Source organism: Vespa crabro, chromosome 11 (assembly GCF_910589235.1).
Source record: "Vespa crabro chromosome 11, iyVesCrab1.2, whole genome shotgun sequence".
NCBI classification, from domain to species: domain Eukaryota; kingdom Metazoa; phylum Arthropoda; class Insecta; order Hymenoptera; family Vespidae; genus Vespa; species Vespa crabro.
Window position 1 is genome coordinate 1,172,501 of NC_060965.1, and position 20,256 is coordinate 1,192,756.

At 35.0% G+C, this 20,256-nt stretch overlaps 1 protein-coding gene across 16 annotated transcripts in view; it reads left to right on the forward strand.

The window, feature by feature from the left end:
- The window catches only part of LOC124428213 (tyrosine-protein phosphatase Lar), a 488,512-nt gene that overhangs the window by 301,926 nt on the left and 166,330 nt on the right, over window positions 1-20,256 (forward strand). The gene's annotated exons all lie outside the window — the stretch shown is intronic.

Sequence of the window (20,256 nt, forward strand, 5' to 3'; positions counted from 1 at the left end):
AGAATCCATCGCGAATCAACTATCTTAATATTTATCCAACTTATCGATTCTGATTGTGTAGTAAACGAAAAGAAAAATAAAAAAAAAAAAGGAAGAAAAAAGAAACCGCAGGTTTATTCTTCCCTCATATCATTTTACGCTATCCACGTTCTATCTTTATTTTTTCCCGATGGAAAATGATTAAAAAACCATCGATGATAGCGCTCCAAGATTTTTCTTTCCTTTTTTTTGTCTTTCCCTCTCTCTCTCTCTCTCTCTCTCTCTCTCTCTCTCTCTTTCTCTCTTTCTCGATCGAAGTGATCTCCGCAAATAGTCTTGTGAAAGGAACGTAATCTTGCCAAGGAAAAAAAAGAATAGAAAAAATTATCCATATCTCGAGTGTCTCTTTCAAATTAACAAAATGGTACGACGATATAATTTTTATATATATATATATATATATATTTTGTTTTTCTGTTTACATCTTCCCTTATTCTTTCTTACTATGATTCCCATTCAGTTTAACGAAAGATCTCGTTACATCAATGAAACAAAAATAATAGAATGAAGGAGAGACGAACGTAGAAAGATAATGATATTTCCTTTACTACGCGAAGTATATGCATCTATGTAAATATGTATGAGGAGAAGAAGGAGAAAGGAGTAGAAGGAGGTGGAGGAGGAGGAGGAGGAGGAGGTGATGGAGGAAGAAATGGAAATGGCTGTGTGCGCGTGCGCGCACCGAATGCCTCGAAATCTCAAACGACTTCCTTCTGACGTCATCGCAACGTTTCATAAACAGTAAACTCTTGCCTTTGTGCATGAATCCGTAACCTTTGACCGTTTTAGATCCTTATTATACGTTCTCAAATTTACGAGACCATTAAGGAGCGGTCTACGATGTATTCCATGTCTTTAACCGCGAATATCGAAAGCCACGCTTTTGCTAGCTCTTCGGATCAAAAGGGAATTTGATCCGTGGAAAAGGGATTCGTGCTTTTGCCTTTCTGAACGAACGAACGAACGAATGAACGAACGAACGAACGAACGAACGAATGAACGTACGAACGTACGAACATACGTATCATACATATGTATGTATGTACGTAGGTACGAATCAACCAACTAACCAACCAACCAAATGCAAGCAACGCTTTACGTTTGACCTTTCCTCGATATCTCCTGATTGAATTACGACTTGGACGAATTTCTCTTTACGTTCATACAAGTACGACCATATATATATATATATATATATATATATATATATATATATATATATATATATATATATATATATATATAATCTGTACGTAAATATGAATTTTTCTTGAAAAAAAAAAGAAAAAAGAAAAGGAAAAGAATAAATAAGAAATAAATAATCGATCATTATTATTAGAATGAATCTCGGTAGTTGATATTTTCGTTTTACGTTAGAATATATCATTGTAACAAAATTAAATAGAAAATTGCTTTCGTATAAAAAGGAAAGAGAAAACGATTTACTTTTCCCTCGTTTTTTTCTCTCTCTTTCTCTCTCTCTCTCTTTCTCTCTCCCCCCTCTCTCTCTCTCTCTCCCTCTCTCTTTCTTTCTTTCTTTGAACAAGAGGAAGTTTCGTTTGAAAAATGTCCAGCTCGCGTGGGCTACGTGCGTTCCAGGGATTGCAAGCAAGCAACCAACCAACAAACCAACCAACCAACCAACCAACCAACCAACCAACCAACCAACCAACCAACCAAGCATGAAAAGTCTACTACTAACGTTCAAACACATTCTTAAGTACCAAGGTTCAAGTACTTTGTCTCGGAACCCTTTTCGAGATTACCACGAGTTGATTCGAGAATCGACCTTGCACGCGAATTATTAAGCAAATAACGTCGAGCGGTGTATAAACTTTTTATAAGGCAATCACGAAGAAATCGTGAGTAACGCGACGTAGATGAGGGTTCTGAGGAGGGGATCGGGGAGGATTACTTCATTATTCTTTCCACTTTTTATTTGTCCGAAGGATTTCAATTTCAATAAATCCGATGTTAAACATTCGAAGAATCGTTTAAATCGTTTCGTTGAAGATTATTCTTTTCTCTTTTTTTTTTTTTTGTTTTGTTTTGTTTTCTTTTCTTTTTTTGTTTTTTTTTTTTTTTTTCTTTTATGAAAACGCGTTCGTTCATCGTCTTTCCTTTCATCCGACCGTAAAATATCATTCAATAGGAATGATGAAATCTCGGAATGGCAAGCGTCGTAAAGATCACTATGATTTATATGCTCCTTTAAAAGAGAGAGAGAGAGAGAGAGAGAGAGAGAGAGAGAGAGAGAGAGAGAGAGAGAGAGAGAGAGAGAGAGAGAGAGAGAAAAGGAAGAGACAATAGCATTGAACTTTTAAATCATTCCATCAAAAATTATTTTTTTCCTTTATATATATATATATATATATATATATATATATATATATATATATATTTCGTCATTTTTCTTCTCATCTGGCAATAAAATATCATTCGATAAGAACAATGAAATCTTTGAATGGCAAGGGATCGGATAAGGATCACCATGATTTATGTGTTCTTTCGAAAGAGGAAGAGAGAGAAAAGGAGAGAGAAAGAGAAAGAGAGAGAGAGAGAAGGAATATCTCGTTACATACTCGTACAATTTTGACGTTTTACGTTAGCCATTCGATTCAAACTCGCGTCACGCTGAGCGCATCTTGTGCGATTCGTGAGACAGGTCAGACGCTGTTCATAATAGAACGCAACGTGTATCGACTGTAGTAGAACAATATATGTATGTATGGTCGTGAGAAAGATAGTGAGAGATAGAGAGATAGAGACAGATACACACACTCATACATGTATGTATATATAAAGAGAGAGACAGAGAGAGAGAGAGAGAGAGAGAGAGAGAGGAGTACTTGACAGCGGGTACCAATTATTGCATTCGACGCAGCTACTGACCAGGGAAACCAATACCCTGGGACAAATTGTCAATTTATGCTTTCTCGTTATTACGCCGTCCTGATCATAGCCTCGGCCCGATGCCACAACGTTACTGTGTACCACGATACAACCCGCATTGCCGAGTCGAGTGCATTGCAGAATCTATGAGAAGATACGACAACGTCGTATACATTACGAGATCGTTCGTCCGTACGTTTTCGACTCGTCGGGTCACCGATAATCCGCAATCATTTTCCTCAAGAAGAGAAATACACGGAACTGTTTGCCAAACTATATTTATTCATTATATATAATAGTAATAACGTTATCTTCATATCTTATCTGTCTTATTAATATCGTGTATTTATGCTATCTATCTTGTTTTTTTTTTATTTTTTTATTTATTTATTTTCTTTTTTTTTTCTTTTTCCTGTTTTTACTTTTATCTGCGACGATTTTCTTCCTTTCCCTTTTTGTTCTTTCTTTCTTCTTTTTTCCTTTCATTCCTTTCGCTTCTCGTCATTTTTCCTGGATCAATTTAAAAATCATATATATTCTGATCGATGTTAATAAATTAATGTAACTTAATCGAAGGATTATGATTGAAAAATGTTTACTTTGATACGAACTATAATTTGTCATAATATATGAAAGATATATTACGTTTCAATTGTAGAAGTTATATCATGCCAAGAATCGACTTTGTAGGAAGAGTAACTCAGCAGGATTGTGAAAGATCATGGGACATTGCATGTGTCGTACGTAGGATCATAAAAATAAAGCATAAAATCAACTGCTGACTCGATTGCGTTCTCTCTCTCTCTCTCTCTCTCTCTCTCTCTCTCTCTCTCTCTCTCTCTCTCTCTTCTCTACCTTTTCTCTCACGGGGTTGGCAGTTGTAAGAATGAAAGAAAGAAAGAAAGAAAAAAATGAAAGGAAGAAAGAGAATATTACGAAGAGTTGGATATAAATCATAAAACTCGAATAAAAATCCTTCGGTTACTTCTTTGCAGATAGGGATAACTAGTTTGATTTTGATTCTTTTGCACAGAATTTCTTTTTCTTATTACTCCATTCTTTGTAATTGTAAGAACGTCAAATAATCAAACGTAGTTTACGTATTACATTCTAACGTATATATTGTTTTTTTCATCGAACATTAAAAATAAAAAAAAAAAAAAAAAGGACGATTGACGAATAATTGATATATAGTATTAACGTAGAATAACATCGGTGAAGTATTAATGAAATAATTTTAATAATAAATAATGAAATAATTTTGCTTTTCTTTCTTTCTTTCTTTCTTTCTTTCTTTTGATCTTGCTAGCCCCACCCCCTAAACCACCCGCCGAGTGACGTGATTTAAATCCTATCAAATATTCAAGAGAATCCAGCGTGTCGGGTAAAATGCATTTGCAAAGTTGGCTGTTCTGCGAACTTCTCTAACGAAACGTTTAACGAATCTCCAAGTCCACGAAGTGGCAGGATAGAAGAGAGGAGAGATGAGAGATGAGAGGAATGGCGGTGAAGAGAGGTGAGGAGAGGAGAGAAGAGGAGGAGGAGGTCACTACCAGAGTCGGTCGCGTAAGCTTCGAGTCAGTGGTTACGGTCTGCGAATAGTCGGACCGCGATGGTAGTCGCCCAGATAGAACTGGTAGAAATAGGCAGACAGAAGCGGGAAAGAGAGAGATAGAGAGATAGAAAGAGAGAGAGAGAGAGAGAGAGACAGAGAATAACCACCACCGCGGCAGAGATCTAATATACGAAGAGTTAAAGCAGATTATCCTCGCTCGGTCTCGGCGTTGCCGAGAGTACCAAGTGACACTATTTCATTCGCAGAACCGTCGTGTCATTTTTCAATACGATTTCAGCTTTTCCTGGCAGTTATATCGACTAGCTTATTCGAACGTCGACCCTTACTATCTATCTCTATATCTCTCTCTCTCTCTCTCTCTCTCTCTCTATCTCTCTTTCTCTGTATCTCTCTCTCTCTCTCTCTCTCTCTTTCTGTCTCCGTTTTTCATTTTTTAGTCATATTTTCTTCTTCTCCCTTTTCATTTTTCTTTCAGATTTTTTTTCTTCTTTTATTTCTTTTATTTACTTTTTTCTCTTTTCTTTTCTTTCTTTTTCTTTTTTTTTTTTTTATTTTTTATACATAGAACGACCAGAATCCTCGCTACATTTTTAATTCTTCCCCATTTTACCTTTTAACTTCTCTTTCTCTCCAGTCTCTTCTCAATTTTCTTTTCTTTTTTTTCTTCCTTTTTTTTTCCTTTTTTTTTTCTTTCTTTTTTCTTTCTCTTCTTCTTCTTGCTTTACCCGCGAGAGAACGGCAGCCAAACGAGTACGAGAGGATATGGGATAGAAGGAGGAGGAGGCGGCAAATGCGCGAGTTACATCGGCCACGGTAAATTCTCGATGCAAATGAGATCACTGATATCCGCGCGAAATATAAATCCAAAAAAAGGGGAAATGGAAAAAAAGGGAAGAAAAAGGAAAGAAGAAAAAACGAAAGAAAAAAAAAGCTAGGGGAATATTTATGTCTATTATCTGAGGCGAACGGTGGCGTTCGTTCGTGCTTTACCACCAGGTCTCTCTCTCTCTCTCTCTCTCTCTCTCTTTCTCTGACTATCTATCTACCTATCTATCTCTGTCTCTCTCTTTGCAGCTGATACGCAGCAGAAATGACCGAAGAACTCAAATGGGAGAAACTCTAAAATATTCCGTGGACGTTGTTGGCGACGGACCATTTATGGAATCGATTAGCCCCGTGTAGGTCCAGCCCGCATATATAAAATACAGAGATCGTTCGGCCGATCGCCAAAACGAGATTTCAACGTTAATGGCAATATAGATGCAGATGCGATTTTCAACGTTTTCCCCCCATTAGCGTTAGGAATAGAACATTGAGTAAAGAATAATAAATTTTCCGATATTATTAACGTGGTATAAATATTTTTCTATATAGGTGATATGTATACATACATACATACATACATTTATATATATATATATATATATATATATATTTTTAAAAATTTTTTAACTATATTAAACGATATTAAATGATTACTTTCGACTATGGACCATCTATTTAAATATCTATGAATCTACTAACATCATACGTTCTATTACGTATAGTTATATTACGAACATTTATCAAATATCCTCGCTTACGATAAGATTAACGGGTTTGCAAATCGATCGGAAAGATACGTTCTTCGATAGACGAATGAAGTTTCGTTCGACGTTTCTCCAAACTCCAAATGAAATTCCGTTTCCGTATCGGCTTGCGATTTGCTAATTTCATCATTTCCGTCAGGAGTTTATAGAGCGAACGAACGAGCGAGCTAGCTAGCTACCAATCGACCGAGCAAACTCGCGAATGAGCTAAAGAGAGAGAGAGAGAGAGAAAGACAGCGATAATTGTTTCGTCGACAAATCCGATCAAAGTCACTAAATATATATATTTGTGTGTGTGTGTGTGTGTGTATATATATATATATATATATATCAGGATTTGGAGACAGATCGGGCTAGTCAGCATCGCAAGTGCAAAGTGTCATGAAAATGAAGAAATAATTAATATAGCGACAATATAGGTCTCGTTCTAATCTCGAAAAGTCGATGATAATTTATTGTTAGAAAAGAGAAAGGAAAACGAGAAATGGTTGAAATAGAGAAGGATTTTAATCGCACGAACCTACCTACCTACCTACCTACCTATCTACCTATCTATCTATCTATCGTATCGCATCGTACTTTAGCGTACCATTCACACAATTCCCGTCGTTTTTTCTTACGGAACACTCGAAGAAACGAACATGTTATCACTCGTCGACGATGTATCGCTCGTATATTCGATATCACGCGAAGTCCAAATGCGCGAACAATACATTCTTTAATACACGTAACACCCGATAAATAATATAAACGGGTCATATCGAATTTCTATAAAACGATGCGATTCTCTTCTTATTAGAAAATTATAACCCTTAATGTTTGTGCATATCGATCTTCTTTCTTTTTTTTTCTGAAATAAAATAGAGAGAGTGAGGCAGGTAGAATAAATTAGATAAAAAGAAATGATGAGTTATTAAAGAAAAAAAAAAAAAAAAAAAAAAAAGGATGAATTATTTGTTTAAATAAATACAGAAGACAGAGAGAGAGAGAGAGAGAGAGAGAAGAATAATATAAATTAGATTAAAAGAAACGACGAGTCATTAAAGCAAAAAATTGATTACCTTGAAAATATAAAATGAAACATAAAATACATTGTACGTATTTAAAGAACGAAAGAATGGAATTGAGAGTGGGTGGTGGGAGAGACTGAGCTTAAGGTACGCAATCTACTAATCTATCCGACTAATCGTAATTCTATCGTGGATAATGAGCACGCTGAACGGCACGCGGCCGAGTACATATTAATCTGTTACATTGTAAATCGCCCGGTTAACGATATACGAGCGGGATTATATGGTCCAGCATTATTCGCAATCAATGCCTCGTTTCTCGCTAGTAATACCCCTCTCCCCTTTCTACCCACGCCATCGTCCCTCCCGCCCTTATCCTCCCGAGCATGCCGTCGATGCCGTCGCTATTGTGCGTTTTGCGTTGAAATCATGCGATTCGTGCGAGCGTGCACTCACTCACTCACTCACACACACACACACACACACACATACTATTTTAAAAGTTAAACTTTTATTATTTGTAAAATAGAAACGGATATAAATTGGTGGTATATAACTCTGGCACATAGCTACAATACAAAATAAAACAAACACCGTTACCTCTATATTGTTATGTTGAAACATTGAAAAATTACAACGTCGAACGTTGACCATGAATGGTAGTGAAATGGGGAAAAATGGTTATGGTAGAATGGGATACGCGTATCGAAAAGCGTCTTTTTAATATCCAATTAAGTTTTACATCGAATTTTGATCGATAACAACAACGATACCTATGTGCCACTGTAACGATGAAATACCTGCCATTTTTATCAGGCATACCGTCATCTTTTCTTTTTTTTCTTTTTTCTTTTTTTTTTTTTGTCTATTCCTTTTTTATTTTTGTATATTTTTCATTTTTTCATTCTTTCTTTCTCCTATCATATTTCCCATGAAAAGTAATTTATCGGCCGTAAAATATTTATCAAGCGTTGATAATTTTTATCTTTAATTCGACCTTTTGTTTCTTCTCACTGGTAACACAGAAAATCCTCGGATAAGAAAAAGAGAAGAGAGAGAGAAAAAGAGAAGAGAGAGAGAGAGAGAGAGAGAGAGAGAGAGAGAGAAAAGGAAAAAAAAAAAGAAAATATATGTATATATATATAAAAAAAAAAGTGTCCCATTAAAATCCTATTTCTTTTTCCCTCGGAAAGAGAATCCTGCTAAAAGAAGAAAAGAAAAAAAGGAAAAGAAGTAACTTAGGGATTAGAATTGACCGAAAAATCGGCAATTCTTTTGGAAACACAATACAGTACAATACAATAGAGTACAGTACAATAAAATATCCAGCCAGACAAGCAGATTTTTTGTCGGGGTCCAATCAAAGGAATTATTAAGCCGTCTGGTGTCTCGGTTGCACTTTATCCTTCAGCGGTTTACCCTTTTCCAACCGTTGTTTCCCCTTAGGCTCTCCCTTTCTCTTTCTCTCTCCCTCTCTCTCTCTCTCTCTCTCGCATTCCCTTCTTCTCTTCCTCTTCATACAGCTTTCGAGTACTCGAGAACGGAGCCTTGGCCCAATGCCAGCGTATTCATTCCGGAAACTAGCCCCCAATCTAAGGGGCCAATTATTTAATCAATTCCACCCTCTTAGCGGGCACGAGATAGAGAGAAGATAGGCTATTCGAGTCTGCGGAAACGGGAGCCAAGGGCGACAATTGAAATCGCCCTTTTCCCTTGCCATAACCCGACTCCAAGTCCCCGTCCCCTTGTCTCCACCCCTGCCACCAATCTCTCATCCCCGTTCTTCTCGGCCCCCCTCCCGCCTTTCTCCCGGTTTTCTCCCTACTCCATTACGTGGTTTTCGAATGTCTCTAACATTTACGTCTCCATCCTCGACGATTCATTCCATGCGTCTCGACGATTCCCTCTGTCCTTTGGATTTAAAGTTTCTCTCGTTAAAGACGTTTCCAAGGAAAATCAACGATTTCATATTTCTTTCAATCCGATAACTCTAATTGGAAATATATATACGCATATAAATTTCTCTAATAACGATCGAAATAATTCATTACAAATGGATTATAGCTTAATGAAATAAATAATATTTATTAAACGAATTAAAAATAATACCTTGGTATTTGATAATAATATGTATATCATCGTAATGACGTTAAATGAAATATTTATAGGAAATGAGGATTCCATTGATATTCACCGATTTTTATATATATGATAAATATATGACGTAGATCTGTATATATATATATATATATATATATATATATATATATATATATATATATATGTATGTATGTATAACGTAATGTCGAGAAGATTGTGTATTTTCGAGTAGTTAGGTACATACATACATATACACACACATATATACATATACATTGAATTTCATTTCGCGAGTGTTTCATAATCGCGACAGAGTCTCCAACGTTTAACGGTAGCATGAGGAAGGATTAATTCGAAACTCGGTATACGAAAGCGTAAACGAGAAGATGCGAAGCCTCTCTCTCTCTCTCTCTCTCTCTTTCTCTCTCTCTCTCTCTCTCTCTCTCTCTCTGTCTATCTATCTTTCTCTCTTGAAGATCGGAATATTGGAAGGGAAATTGAGAGAAGCTTGGGAACATCGATGTTAACATAGACCTCCGGTAACAAGTCCGCAACTCCTCGGCTCGTTTCTCTCTCCCGTTAATAATCGTACATTCTCTGTAACGGGATCGTCGTTGTAACCTTATTACAAACCAACGTCCTTGAATATCTCTCTCTCTCTCTCTCTCTATATATATATATATATATATATATATATATATATATTATATATTATGTATTATATATTATATATTATATGTAGGAAAAGAATGATCGATAAAACACTCGAATCTTTCAATAATTCTCTCGTCGAATACTTTTCAGGAAGAAGATTTCTTTTTTAAGTTCGTTCGTTCCTTCGTTCCTTCGTTCGTTCGTTCGTTCATTCGTTCGTTCGTTTATTCAAGAATTCTAGAGGAAAGGATCGGGAATCATCTCGAGGTATCGACGACAATCCCTTTCGAATAAAACGTTTCCTCGGTGTCTCCTTGAGGCCAGCTTCAATTTCCATTATAATCGAAACGAGATCTCGACGCTTCGACGATCACGAAGTGGATTTCACGACATGGCTTTGGAGTAAAAGAAGCCGTGAAGGGGGGAGAGAGAGAGAGAGAGAGAGAGAGTAAGTCAGTCAGTCTGTGGCTCCCTAGGGAGAAATCTCTATCGCTCTGGCGTGTCCTGGTTGGTAACTAACGAACAATCAAGAAACGAGTGATTTCGCCGCAAATAATTAGATATAAAACCGAAAAAGACAAATAGAAAGAGAAAGAGAGATTCAGAGTAAGGAGGATAAGCAAAGAAGAGAGAGAGAGAGAGAGAGAGAAAGAAAGATGGGCTGGGGTTAGAGAGAAGAGATAGAGATAGAGAATCGTTACACCGCAACGACAAAGAACACCGAATCATTGTGGTTTATACCATTGGTACCAACTACGGATCGTATTCGTGTCCCCCCGTATATCACTAAACCCCATGAGGAAACAATCTCCTTCGAAAATTATGGGGAACAGCTTGCTCCTCCGCTTTCAAACGTGATCACGAACGAACGAACGAAAGAATTAACGAACGATGGAACGAATATATGTATATATGTATGTATGTATGTATGCACATATGTATGTATGTACGTATGTACGTATGTATGTATGTATGTATGCATTTACGTATCCGAGTTTCCTTTCAAATTTGTTTGTCGATTTTCGTTATCGACTTCGTGGTTAGAACGTATAAAATATTTTCATTGAAAGCGAGAGAGAGAAGAGAGAGAGAGAGAGAGAGAAATTGTTTCGTCGTTCTGTAAAGAGAAAGATAGGAATATTTAAATAAAACTAGCAGTAGATTAATTCCACGCTCGCGAGCTATATCATAACTTCGCGCCGAACAAATTTTTCGTTTTTTTCGTTATTTTTTTTTCTTTTTTTGTATGTTACTAGTAGCATTCGTCGAGAGCCTATCGTGTTTTCGTTTTCTCTCTCTCTCTCTCTCTCTCTCTCTCTCTCTCTCTTTTTTTTTTCTTTTTTTCCTTCAATATTTCATACCATATATCCGGGATAATAACTACGAAAAATGGTGTATATTATATCGTCACGTATCTATATATATATATATATATATATATATATATATATATATATATATATATATATATATATAAAACTATACATATCCTGTTATCTGCTTTCGACAACGATCAGAAATACGTGAAAGAATACGTGATTTTTGATTAGCTAGAAGTCATCGTGTCAGACGAATTGATAATTTAATTTCTCTCTCCCTCTCTGTTCTTCTTTCTTTGTGCGACGACGAACAGGACGGTTAGAAAAACAATGAGCGCGATTAATTTAATTAAGCACACGTTTCCTTTGATAACGATAACGTGACGGTGAGTGTACACCTGGGACCAATCGATGATGCTCGATCTGTATCGAACGGAATCGAAGGAGACAAGAGGATTCTCTCTCTCTCTCTATCTCTCTATCTCTATATCTCTCTATCTCTATCTCTATCTCTCTTTCTCTCCCTCTCCCTCTTTATGATGAAATGGTACGGAAGAAGAGAAAAAAAAATAAAAGTAGAGTATTTTGATGTTCTTTCGTATTAAATTTGTTAACGCCGCATATATGACCATTATATTTATAAATGTCGATTTAATTAACTAAATGGATCGAAAAACGAAATTGGTCGATAAATAACGACAATGAATGTCTACCTCTCCAGTTGAATTATATTCGACTGTTGGAAACTATATCCCATAAGAGTCACTTATTTCTATTTCCTTTTTTTCGTTTATGTTTTCTCTCTTTTATTTTTTTCCTTCTTCTTTTTTTTATTTATTTATTTATTTTTTTCTCTCTCTTCTTCGTGAACATTCACGATCCTTGAGATTATTTGGTCAAAGACGATCTCGAAATTATTCTTGGATTTAATAATTATCGTTTGATCTATTATTTTTTGTTTTCTCTTTTTCATATATATATATATATATATTTTTTTTTTCTCGTGGGAAAGGAAAGGAAACTGCGCTCCAAAGATACTATACTCTGTAAACTCTCTCTTTCTCTCTCTCTCTCTCTCTCTCTCTCTCTCTCTCTCTCTCTCTCTCTCTCGTTCTTACAGGAACACGTTTATCTAACTCCCTTAGGCTAAGCAAATTCCACGGATCGATCTTACCGCTTGCATTAAACGATACATATTCTCCATTTAAAATGTGCAATAATGCCATAGGAAATTTCTATGCCGTGAGCTCGTGTGACGATTCATTGCATTGATAAAAGAAAAGAATTCGTATAACGATATGAGAATAACGATAATAAAAATTGCGTTTTCTCTGAATCACCTCCTCTTCCTCTTCCTCTTCCTCCTCCTCCTCCTCACCTTCCCTCAGCATACCTCGTACTATGTATACTCGTTCTTTTTTTGTTCTCTTTTTTTCTCTTTTCTTTTTTCTTTTTTCTTTTTAGCATAAAGTATTTGACAAAAAACTGACCTCGCTTAATCGTTATCGTTATTAATTTCGAGAGATCATGTCAGGTTACTTTAAATTTAGATATTCCTCATAAGATCTACATTTAATTGTACAATACGTTCTACTTTATTACATTGGGATATTTATTTTCGAATATGAACAGGATATATAACGTTGGTAGTTATCCTTTTTAATCGAACATTTTACTATTTGTGTCATCTTTCTACCAAGAATTAAATCATCTATATTCGGAAAGGATACATACACACACACACACACGCACACACAGATTGATATTATTTAAAAGAGTCAGACTTTTAGCTTTGAATATTCGGGACATGACCTACAAAATTATTTCTTATCTTACTCCACGAATTACAATTTTAGTCTGAATATACATACATACGTGCATACATATATATATATATATATATATATATATATATATATATAACGTATATAATAAGTACATGCATAGTACGTATGTACATACTTACATAGAAATTCGCAATGGACACGCATGTATGTTCGAAATCGACATGTGTTAGTACGGTATGCCTCGCACGTAAATATTAAAACACTGGACGTAGGAAACGTACACACACACACACACATATATATATATACACTTTCTCTCTCTCTCTCTCTCTCTCTCTCTTTCATACACGCATACGATGAGGTCATGTAAACACGAGTTCACGATAAGTATCTCTTTACGTCGCGGTCAGAAAGAAATAAAGAGAGAAAGAGAAAGAACGAGAAAAAGCTATTACTACTATATAGTAGTAATAGTAATAGTAGTAGTATTATATAGGGCAACCATGTAATACTATGGATCATCGACATTACATTGACGACATTTATTCGATGCAGACTACAAAGAAGAAAGAGAGAAAGAGCGAGAGAGAGAGAGAGAGAGATGGAAATATCCATTTAAATACATACATACATCGATGCTAATCATCTACAAGAGAAAATCATTTCTCTCAACACTTTCGCACGTTTTTACCCTTTCTCTTTCCCTCTCTCCTCCTCTCTCTCTCTCTCTCTCTCTCTCTCGCGTTTAACCGGATCCGTCCATATAATTAGCAAAAACAAGAATCGTTAGTTGCAATCATCGTTAATTTCTCTAACCTGTTAACTCTTTTCTCTTTTTACATTTATTTGCTATCTGTTATGCAGTATCTAGAAGGAGAGAGAGAGAGAGAGAGAGAGAGAGAGAGAGAGAGAAAATCACTTTTCAATGACGACTACGATAACTACGGAAACTATTACAACGCACCATTAGATTTTCTAACGTTTCATTCTTGTCCTTATCATTTCGAACGTTTTAATCGTATGAAAGAGAACGAGAGTAGAGAGAGAGAGAGAGAGAGAGAGAAAGAGAAATATAAAAAAAAGAAATGGAATGAAAAGAAAAAGCGTTTTGTTTTCTTTCAATTACCATTTATCCAATCGTTCATTTCAAAGATTTCTTCTTTTACCGACGAATAATACGATTATTTATTATTTATTTTAACCAGCGGGTACTACTTTCTATCTATATATATATATATATATATATATATATATATATATATGTCGTTCACGCTCTCTGTTTCTCTCCCTCTTTGTCTATCTATCTATCTATCTATCTATCTATCTATCTTTATCGATCTACCTATCTTCATCGATCTATCTATCTCTGTCGTTCTTTCACCTCTTCGATTTATTCATTGATTTTATCTTTGAACGTGAACGAAGTGACGACGCTTTGAGAGTTCGATTATTAAACGAATATAAAGTAGCTTATATACAGAAATAAGATTAAAAAAAAAAGAAAAAGAAAAAAAAAGAAGAAAGTATGAGATAAAGAAAAGTGGGAAAGATTTTAAAATTGCATTAAAGAAAAACAAAATGGAAAAAAGAAAAAGGAACAATAAGAATAATGATAATAATAATATGCCGTTGGGATTTTCTTCGAAACGACGATAAAAGCAAAAAAAAAAAAAAGAAAAAAAAACAAAAAGAAAAGAAAAAGAAAAGAAAAGAGGAAAAAAAAAGAGAGAAAAAATGAAAAGTTAGTAGAACGTACATTCTAGAGAAAATAATATATATATATATTTTTTTTTTTTTTTTTTTTTTTTTTTGTTACGTACGTACGTACCTTACTTACATATTTCTACAGATATAATAATAATTTTTATTGAAAATTCAAGCTACCTCCAATCCTTTAGCTCTCTTGATTTTAATCTTCCTCCTTTATACGCAACATGTATAAGCTGTAACGGGTGTATCTCCTCGTATGCAACGGGATTGTACTTTGAGTAATAGATTCGCATTACGTCAGACTAAGGGTTTCCTTTGCCATGCTCTGACATATCGCGTTCACAGAGCACCTTCTAACATACATACAACACACACATATATATATATATATATATATATATATACACACCCTTATCTTTATGTCTATGTATACGACGACTTTACCATGACGTCATCTTGAGAAGTAGCATTAATTTAATACATAGTCCTCTTAAGAACGCCGATTCATAGACATCCTTCTCTAACTTCTATGTTTCAAATATGTAATCTCTCTCTCTCTCTCTCTCTCTCTCTCTGCCTCTTTATTCGACTTTGTTTAGTTTCTTGATAAATGTTATTGAAAAATATTTCGAGGAATTTTTATGATAATATTTATCACGTATTAAATGTATGACCTTCCTTTCTCTTCTCTCTCACTCTCTCTCTCTCTCTCTCTCTCTTTCATAGACACTCTGTTTTTGTTACTTCTATATCTGTCTATTCGTCCCTTTATGTTTGGTTTAACGATTCAGTCGCAGATAGGTCGTAGCAGAGAGAAGATCGCAGAGGCAAAAGACCTAATAGTAAGATGTAGTTTTAATTTTATTTAAATTTCTTTATATTATTATTAATCTCTCTTTACGTATAAATATATATATATATATATATATATATATATATATAATTATCTTAATTATTAATATTAAGCGCAATTAAAATCGACAAGTTAATTGGTTAAAAAAGTAATACATATATATATATATACATATAATAAACGAAAAATATAATAATTTTATAAACAATTTTTACATTATTACGCTCATACATACGTATATAGGGTACTATTCGAAATGGTCTCATACAATAAAGGAGTAAATAAAAAATAAACGTGGTGTTTGAAGTCCGTTATTATTTTCTGATATCTCCAGCTGCTGGATGGACGCTCGTAAAGGAATGTGTTTTTAATCTCTGTATTTATTTTTTTGTTTGTTTTCTTTTTTTTCTTTTTTTTTTTTGTATTTTTTTTCTTTTTTCCTTCGCGTTCCCTCAGCGAATGTTTAAGGCGTACCTACTCGCCTCATTAATTCGTGAAACGAGCGCCTTTGGCTCGTAACATTTTAACGTGGGAGATTTTAATTACTATACGCGCATTTTCTATTTCAACTGAAAGACTGACGAGTTCTCGTTTGGGTGTATATATATATACATATATATATATATATATGTACCAATATTTTATTTTTAGAAAGCATAAATATATAGAGAATTAACGAGGCTGACTTATTTTTTTTTTCTTTTCTTTTATTATTTCTTTTATTAATAATTGAAAATATAACAATAATCACTTTGACGATTTTTACACTTTTATCAGAGCTCTATACTAATAATTAGATAACAAAAAAAGAAAAAAAAGAAAAAAAAGAAAAAAAGAAAGAAACATTCTCTTTCATCGAAGTAAACCAAGCGATCTGTGTATGTGGTGATCGGTTATTTTTTTTTTCTTTTTTTTTAATATTTTTAGATTTTTTATTTATTTTTGTTTTCTTTTTTTTTTTTTTTTTAAAGAAAAAAGAACGTTGAATTTATAATGGTACTAATACGTGACCGCAGCTGACCATAAAAATAATCTTTACTGTTAGACTCGAAAGGTACTTACTGTGTAAGGTCATAAAATTCTGTAGTAGCCCCGTAGCAGTGTCATTATTCCACCTTATAATTCTATTCCTACCGTAAACTTGGCAGTGCGTCACGTATTCTATGAGAGAAGGGAACGGTGGTTAATACTTTATTATCGATCACTATCATTTCGCTTCATTACGAATATAGCCAACGAACGTAACAGTTTTATACTATGCTTCGTCATAGAACAGATATAGAATAATAATAATAAAAGTAAAAAAAAAAAAAATAAAAAAAAATAAAAAAGAGAGTAGAAGAAAATAAAAAAAGAGAGAGAAAAGAGAATAGCTGCCGTTTCAACGAAAATTCTATGAATAAAAAAAGGCTCATATATATATATATATACACATGCACACGCACACACACATAGACAATGGTATACGGGGTGAGTTGCATTTTAAATACAATTGGCCGGGCGTTCAAAATTGAAATGATCTTTTCAAAATCAAATACGAGTTTCCAAATTATTATACGAAAATGTTGATCGAAAATATACAATCATCGTAATCGAACTTCGGACTGTATTTAATTTTAAAGGATATTAAAAAAGGATTTATAAATCTCTTTTTATATCCTGTAAATATTTCGTATTAAGCAGATCGTAATAATATATAAGGACGATCTATATATTTTCCCTTTTTATATTTACACTCTCTTCCCTTTCATCCTTCCAAAAAAAAAAAAAAAAAAAAAAAAGAAAGAGAAAAAAGTACATTAAAGGACGAAAAAGAAAAATAAAAGAAAAATAAAAAAAAAAGGAACAAAACAAATGTGTGTGCGTGTGTGTGTGTGAAAATGGAGTGTGTATGAAGGGACATAACTTCACGTGGTAAAGAAGAAAAAAAAAAGGAGGGAGAAAAAAAAGGATGAAGAAAAAAAAGGAGAAAAAGAAAATATACGGAAGGATTGAGAAACCTTATATTATATTATTATTCGGCACGAAATCGAGATGTCGGTGTAGGTAGATAGGTAAAGATAGGTAGGTAACGTATACATCTGTATAGATGGTATATAAGATATTATTATATGCACATAGATATCGAGTGTTTGCGCACGATCGATTCTCTTATTCGAGTCTCGTAGAGGGAAGTCGTAACGTATCGTCTAGCTCGATACGTTCAATGGTGTAACGGGAAATCGTCGGTACGGTTAAGGAAGTCTCACGTATCCATTGTATATAATGGAAGGTGGAAAGGTATCCTTGTAGAGAGGGGTGGGTTGGTACTACCGATGCTGCTTGCAAGAAGAGGGTGAGTCCAAAGGTATATACTATAGAAAGAGATAGAGATACAGAGACAGGGAGAGAGAGAGAGAGAGAGAGAGAGAGAGAGAGAGAGAGAGAGAGAGAGAGAGAGAGAGAGAGGTAGATGGAGATAGATGGAGTAGACAGAGGTAAGGAAGGTGGGTTGGGAAGGGTGGTGATGGTGGTGGTGGTAGTAGCAGCAAGGTAGCAAGGGTGAGATAGGGCAGGAACACCGATACCATGCGCTCGCGTTATTATACGGTGAGTTAACAGCAAGATTGTTTCTCAAAGTTAATTTACATCTACGAGAGCCGTCGCCGTCTCCACTGCCGCCATTGCCGATACTACCGCCAACTACTGCCTCCGTCGTCCGTGGCCGCCGTGCTTCGAAGACACATCGCGTCGATGTTGCACTATCAAGAGAGAGAGAGAGAGAGAGAGATAGAACGAATATATACCATCCGCGAAATTAATATTCTCTCTATTGAGACAACGTACAACGATGAAACGCGATACGCCATTGTCTATGGCAAACGAAACGAACCAAGTGCTATGCGACTAACGGCTCTCTCTCTCTCTCTCTCTCTCTCTCTCTCTCTCTCTCTCTCTCTCTTTATCTCTTTCTTTCTCTCTCTATTTTCCTGTCTCTTTCTCTTTCTCTTATATACCTACGCATATATAATCCTAGCCTTTCCAATAATTAATATATCAAAAAGGAGATATATGTGTGTGTGTGTGTGTGTGTGTGTGTATGCGTGTATATATGTGAGAGAACAAGAGTATGGAGTTATCAGAAGATTATTTATGAAAACGATACAATTCAATGCGAATGAAGCTTTAGACGTTACGTTGCTTCCCGTATTAGACGACGATCCTTTCCCTCAACCCCCCCCCCACCCTTCTCGGTTTAAAGTTATTCATTTTTCTTTTCTTTTTATTCTTTTCTTTTCTTTCTTTTCTTTTTTTTTTTTTTTTTTTTTTTTTTTTTCTTTTTGGTTTCCTTATCGTCGTTAAACTCTTTCTCCTCGATGATAGAACACAGACGGAAGAAAAATATCTTTTATAGAAAATCGAAAAAGGGAATCTCTGAAATCTGATGGTAATATACCCCCGTTCGCGTTCGTTGCCTTCTAAAGGTTTCGCTTTAAAAAAAGAAAAAAAAAAAAACCTACACGAGACCTTCCCCGCAATCTATTCTCAAATATATTCCGATATCGAGTAAATGTATGTTCGATAAAGGCAAGAAAGGAAGGAAGGAAGGAAGGAAGGAAGGAAGAAAGGAGCGATAAAAAAGAAAGAAAGAGATAGATAGAGTGAGAGAGAGAGAGAGAGAGAGAGAGCTAGCTCTTTTATCAGCAATTCATATATTTTCCTACATAAATCGAATGAAAACAAAGTCGAGCGCCGGAAAGAATAATGAACGTTTAGTCTGAAAACAGAGAGAAAGATCGTTTAGGTCGTGCTAGTTTGGCTCGAGAAAAAAGAGTGAGGGAGGGAGAAAGAGAGAAGTAGAAACAGAAGAAGAAGAGGAGAAGAAGAAGAAGAAGAAGAAGAAAAAGAAAAAGAAAAAGAAGAAAAGGAAAAAGAAAGCGAACACGCACGCCGCCTACGTCTCACTGTTCTCTCTCTCTCTCTCTCTCTCTCTCTGTCTCTTTCTCATTCTCTCTCTCTCTCTTTCGAGCTTTCACACTTTTTCGAGAGCTTTCACGGCCCTCGAGCGAAGCTACATAGAACACCGGTGCACCGGCTGCTCGCGAATCGGCCACCCTCCTCCTTTCCGTGTTTTCCAAGAGTTTACGTCAACCCTCTCTTACTCACTCTCTTTTTACGGCTCTTTATTTTTTCTCTCTTCCCCTCTCTCTCTCTCTCTCTCTCTCTCTCTCTCTCTCTCTCTCTCTCTCTCTCTCTCTCTCTCTCTCTCTCTCTCTCTAGCTCTCTTTGTTTCTCTTTTTTCGCACGCTCGCTTTCTATCTTTCTCTATTGTTATACAAGCAGACATATTTTCTCAATAACTCCCTTTTATTCGCTTAGAATATTTCTTCTTTTTAAAAAGAAATGATAATATATATGTATGCATATATATATATATATATATATATATATATATATTTATTCATTCATTTATTTATTTATTTATTTATCTTCTCTTATATGTATGTATAAGAGGAACGAAGTGAAGAATATTATCGAATAATGCAAGACTCGTGTCAAAAGCATCTATCCACATATTCTATCTATCTATCTATCTATCTACCTACCTATCTATCTATCTATCTATCTATTTATCTCTCTCTCTCTCTCTCTCTCTCTCTTTCTCTTCAACGAGACGAATTCGAAATTCAAGAAGAAAACCTCTTCGTAAAATCGATTTCTTTCCCTATTCGTTGATTTTTTTTTCT